The sequence below is a fragment of the Condylura cristata genome, unplaced genomic scaffold, assembly GCF_000260355.1.
Source record: "Condylura cristata isolate star-nosed mole 26May11 unplaced genomic scaffold, ConCri1.0 scaffold00034, whole genome shotgun sequence".
NCBI classification, from domain to species: Eukaryota; Metazoa; Chordata; class Mammalia; order Eulipotyphla; family Talpidae; genus Condylura; species Condylura cristata.
In genome coordinates this window covers 15969516-15976095 of record NW_004567135.1, presented here as the reverse complement: position 1 = coordinate 15976095, position 6580 = coordinate 15969516, and positions in this window count along the sequence as shown.

Below are 6580 nucleotides of genomic sequence, written 5' to 3'. Positions count from 1 at the left end.
TTAAAAGGAATCAAAGCAATTCAGAGGGGCCTCCCTGAGGGCCACAGTGTCAGCATTATCACCTCTACAGCCTTAGGTCAATCCTTGGCCAGGAGCTGACCCACATGGCACATCAGAGCTCTCCTGTGTTGCCCACTGTTCCCCTCAGCTGTGCATTTCAGTTAATCTACCTGCGATGCTCTCCACCCTGTCTATGGTGAATCCTCTCACCTACCACCCCACCTCTCTGGCCTATACCCCAGCTCTTTTATATCCCCCAAAAAGAGTAATTCAGGAAAAGTTTCATGAAAATGTTCTCTATCTCTGAAACAGGTCATAATATGATTTCTACATGAAATGAAAGCATTTCAGACCTTAATGGAAGCATTAGAGACCCTAAAGAAATCATTTCAGGTAGAGAAATAATAGAGTAGGCTGAATAATATTCCCTAAACTGCATGTCTGCTCAGAGCCTCAGAATGTAACATTAAATGTAAATACTTTCTCCACAAGTGTGATTAAGGTAAGAATGAGTGAGAAATCTTATAAGATGCAACAAGAGTGTCCTAAATGCAACAAGATTGTCCTCATAAAGAGGTACAGACACAGAAAGAAGCAGAGAAAGAGCAACTTGAAGTCGGAGATGTACATTTGGGTTATGTCAAGGGCACCGGCTGCATCTCAATGGCTCAGGTCATTGAAAATCTGTCATTTCACTGAGGTTCACTATATTTCCTCTACATATTTGTATTTTGGTAAACAATTTCTATATATAGCACAACAAATTAGCATGTGTTATTAGTGAACAATTCCTTTTGTCCCTAGAAAATTTCAGTTAACTCTTATAAGACCATGGAAAGTCCAGGAACCTAATCTACTTCAGACACTGGCATTCTCCACTATAAGAGAATACAATTGTGTTGCTTTAAGACACTCAGTTTGTACCTTATAATAAATACAAACACAGTTTGTGCAAGCAAATATAATAAACACAGGGTGGTACCTACAGAGGGAGAGATCAGGTTTCAAGGAAATTTCTTGGTGAGCAAGTGTCTTGAAATCAAATAAACATTAAAATTAAAATGTCAGCTTTGATATGTACTCTTGAAATCATGTGCAATCTTATATTCAACTGCATTTTAATAAACTGAAGACTAGCAATTCCATAGTCATAAAATTGATAAGTAATGTAAATGAGTCATGAAATTTAAAAGTGTATCTTGTGCTGGGATTTTCTAATTTACTTCTTCCATTTTTCCTCTCATACCAAGTTGATTAAGGATGGTTCTATTATACAATCTCACATCCATCTATATGTATAGTATATATTTAGATTTAGAAGAAAATAAGAGGATTTTGGTATGAAATTTTAAAACAGCAAGAGACTTACGTGTCCGGGGCAAGATATGTATTGTTGAGCCAAAGCCCTTTTAATTGTTTGATTTTGTGGTGCAAACTGATGAAAAACTTTTCTTCATACATCTTACATTGCATCTTTGACAATTTCACTACAAGATTCTGCAAAAAGGAATATAAGTGAAACCATAAAATTTTCCTGAGAAAGACCATTTAAGTATTTTTATTAAATTTACAGACTTCCCTTTAGACTCTTCTATTATATGCAAAGAATCTGAGGGGATTAACTGTAGGTTTCTTTAGCCATGTGATTGGGTGTTAACTGCCAGTAACTCCTTTGTGTTTTAGCACCTATTTTGTCTACCTGATATTTTAATCAATTTCTTTGATTAGGGGTTGCAAAAATGAGCAAAAAGCCTTATACCTGTATTCACTTACATTAGGTATAGAAAAGCAGATCACTATTATATAATCTGTGTATTAGGTAGAGACATGTGCCATAAAATGGTAAAAATGGTTTTTAATAGTTCATGGTGAGTCCAGAATTTTTTAAGGGTTTGTTTAATAAGTTCATGTCTTAAAAAGGAGGATAAATTTACAAAGTGAACAGTGTTTGGGGTGAGAGGTGAAGGAAGGAAAGCGTGTCACAGGCACATGAAACAACTTGAGAAAGACTTGAAGGAGCGCAGGGTCCCTTATGGATATAAAGAAGTTGTAAATATTCTTGCACTATCATATAAAAGATGTCTTAGAAGAAAGCAAATCTTGAGTGATTACATTTATTTTTAAATTTCCTGGACAAAACCCAAAATATTTAAGAAACAACATTTTGTTCTTACTATTTCATCTTCTGTTTCCACTTTAAGAAAATTTGAATTTAAATTAGTGCAAAAACCATTACATTCTTCCCAATGATGTTTTTCCCTTGCGAAGTAATAGCAGTTCTCTCCATACTGATGCCAGTTGTGCGAACAAGTAGGATATTTATATTTCTGAACTATTAAAAGAGGAAATATAACTGAATATCTTCTCACAATGCAAGTCATCCAGTAATTTTACTAAGCAATTCTACCCTTTACAAACATCCTTTATTTTATGTTAGTATGTACGTTAATTTAATGCTAGTTTATTATCAATTAATAATTCATCTGTCTGAAGACATTTTGGTCTTTAGCATTCATAAGAATAAAATCACAATATTGAAATATTCTGGAATGATAACATAATACAGTGTCACTAATATAAATACATTGTTGAAAGTGTTAAAAAAAAATACAATAGCCCCAGATGGAGTCCTTCTTGCAAGACTTAAAACCTCACCTAATTATAGTTTCTCCTCTCCTCAAAGTGCAATTCTAAACCCTTCACTCTGGAGTCCCCTGCCCAGCACCAGTGAGATCACCTGCAGGAGATCCTTTGTCCTACCGTGCCTGAGAAAATGTGGCATTGCCTGAAAAATTTTTTTTGTAATCGAAATAATCTTGTCCTTTCTAGCTACAAAACTTCATATTGACTTGCATGGAAACAGTTTTAATTATCAAGCAAAATAGTTGGTACAAAATTAATTCACCCCTTCTCAAGATAAAATTTTAATGTAGAAACTTCCAAAATTACATATTTTATTCACTTCTGTGGTGTAGGAGGTATTTCTTAGGTGCCCATCGGCATTGAGTGAGCTCTGATTTCCTGAAGATAATTCAGAAGATCACAGTTAAACTCAAAGGGAAAAAATAGTTGGATTATCTTGTGTGCTAGGCATGCACAAAATAGGAAATATAGGAAATAGGAAAATGATTCATGAAACATCAGTTTGTTAGGGTAATCAGCATGATTAGAACATCTTAACTTCCCCAGTTGGAAAGTGGTTTTCTTGAAATCATCTTTTCTCTCCTTTTACCCTCATTCTACCCTCTTTCTTGAAAAAGAAAATAATTTGTATAAATCTAATTCTACTTCTAAAGAAAAGGATTTTGTATAAATCCCTGCAGATCCTTTCTATTTGTTAGCCAGGACACTGGGCAATTCCTGATTCAAACGTACATCTGTTAGATATGTACATCTGTTAATGTTGATCTTTAATTATACAAATGGGGCCCTGCCTAGTGGCACAGCAGGCTAAAGCACAGAACTAAGAAGCGAAAGCATGAGTTCGATTCCCGCCTGCCCGGAGGAGATCCACATGGCGTGGCAGACCTCTCCTGACCTGCCCGCTGCTCCCCTCAGCAGTGTACTTCGTCCATCTGCCTGTTGCGCTCCTCACTCTGTCTCTGGTGCAGCCTCTCACCACCCCTGCACCTCTGGCCTGTACCCCAGTTCCGTATGCATAAATAAAAAATCTTAAAAAACAAACTATACATATGACTATATGAGTAATACTCAGTCCTACAGGTAGATTTCACTCACATCTGTGTATATGTATCCAGTGAATGTGTTAGATAAAGTAGCTGAGTCACAGTAAATTATCTCCTTCTCTTGCCAATAAAGTTATAATGCACAGATGTCCAAAATTACCTGTTTCACTTGTTTCCTTGATGTAGGAAATGTTTCCTGGATGACCTGCATTAAATGAGTTCTGATTATTTAAAGGGAATTTAGAGTGATCATTTTAATCTCAAACAGAAATCTAATTGGATATATTGTATGCAGATGCCACACTAAAAGAGAAATACAGAACTGACTGATGAAGCATTACATGCATAAAAACTCAGTGTAATAGAGACAAGATCCAAAAATTCAAGCTGTAATGTAAATATGGAAAGCTCATAGAGCAGTTGGTCACAAAATAAAGCAAATTCTGGTCTCATAACCAGATGGGCAAGTTTTCTGGAAAAGCAGCGTTAGAATAAATAGCAGTAGGAAAAGCATGAGAAACTTTAACATGAACAACAATTTTGATGCATCTGTGAGGAAAAAAAACATCTTTAGTCTCTGTAAGGGATATTATGTTTGTTCAAGGACTAGAGGGCACCAAAAAACTTCATTTTCAATAGATTTCATTATGTGAGTAGAAAGAAAATGCATTTCTATTTTACACAGTGACTTACGCTTTGTAACGAAGAGTCCAACAAACAGAAGCAGCACCAGGCAAATAACCCCCAGAATCACTGCAATGATTTTCCATAGAGAAGACGTGGCAGGATGATCTATAGAAAGAGATTAACATACTGTCTCACATCAACCTAAGTGTTTGTCAGAGTTCAACTTTCCTCTTAGATGCATTAAGCCACACAACACAGCTCACACAATAACATCAAGAAAAACAAGGTAATCCACAAAGTCATTATTCAAGTCAAGTGTGTCAGCTCAATTCAAAAGCACTAAGGTTAACTCGATCCACAGCCGACATCTCCCTGTGTCTGCAAACAGACAAAACACACACTTTTCACTTTGTCAAATCAGAGGAGGAAGGAGGCAGTCATCAAGTCCTGAAGAATTTTAACACTTCAATGACATAAACAAGATTGGAATCTCCTGCTGCTATAGACGAAAGGGATTTTCATCCAGTTGCCAACAGTATCGGTAGATATCCACTGGTGCTCATGAAATTTCAGAAGACCTGAGAGGTCCCCTTCTGTGGCTGATTCTACAGGAACTGAAGACATTTGTGGGTGTACTGGGTAAGTCTGGGGATCATCCATGCTGTGTACAACAAGAGATTACTGGCCGTCTGGAGGTACAAGCATCACGTCCAACAGAGGACTGGATGTCCTGGATACAGGACCCAGATAAAGATAAGCTGCCTCTGGGGAAGGCGTATCAATGTTCCACCCACCTGCTCCTCCTTTCTTTCTAGAAAGAGTTCAGTTACTATTAGGGGAATCTAGCTTGCCTTGCATCCTGTACTGACACTAAGTAGTAGTCCTCTGATATCTATATCTGGAGTGGTCTCTGACAGCTCCCCTCAGCAGTGTCTATAGGTGATCTGCCTGTTCGGCTCCCCACTCAGTCTCTGGTGAATCCTCGTAGCCCCTGCATCTCTGACCCACACCACAGCTGTTCTATGAAAAAATGAACAAAAAGAAAATGTATCTCCAATACACACACCCACCCACACATTTGACTAACCTTCAAATACAAAATCAATATCTCCCAAGGTCTTCATGCAGATCCAACAACACTTAAAACCTCACCTAAGAATAATACAAAGTAGGATCTAAACCCTTCATCCTGATGTCTCCTATTCAACAATACTCTCCTGCATGATGAGACCTCTGTCCTAACCTGAGAAAAATTGACTTTGCATGAAATAACTTTTTTTGTAATAAGCTTATCACCACTTTCTGACTATAAAACCCCCGTATGTATTTACTATACTGTTGTAGTAGTGAGAAAAATTCTAATGCAAAGTGAGTTCTCTTTTCACTTCTGAAAATGAAATTATGACTCAGAAACTTCTAGATTACCTGCTTTATTTGTTTTCTTGTTATAGGAGTAATCTTCTGGTTGTCCTTCTGCATTAAGTGAATTTTGACTCACTGAAGAAAATTCAGAAAGATCATATTGAAATGCAAAGAGAAAAGTAATTGGATATTCCAGTGCGCCTGATACTTTACTAAATAGGATATAAAAAATGATAAATGAAGAACGACTAATATTAGTCATCTCCACGATGAGACTCCTTTGACTTCCCTTGAAGCAAAGGTGATTCTGCCTGAAATAATCTTTCTCCTTTTGCAATAACCAAGTCCACTCATCTATCTTCTTTTAAAACCTGCATTTGACTCTCTCTGGCGGTGCAATGGTTAAATCACCACATTATGAAGCTCTCCAAAGCCACTATAGCACCAGTTCTATCCCCCACCCTGAAGGTAACCCACATGAGGAGGCAGACCTATCCTGACCCACCTGCTGCGACCCTCACAATGTATTTTGTCAATCTGCCTGTTCTGCTCCCCACTGTGTCTCTGTTGAGTCCTCTCACCCAACACACTTCTGTCTTCTACCCAATTTTTGTGAGCATGAATAAATAAATCTTTAAGAAAAAAAACAACTGCATTTTATGTAAGCCTGCAACATTGCAGATCCTGTCTACTTGATAAAAAGACCTCACAAAAATTATATTAGAATAATTCAGATATTTCTATTTGGTAATTTTGTTTTTATAAAAACAAATATTTCTATAAGTAGATTCACTTGTTCCACATGAATGTGTCAAGCAAAATAGATGAGATAAATTGAATTTTCTTCTCTCTCCTACAAATAAAATCATGACTCATACTTCAGTTAGTACCTGTTTTTTTTGTTT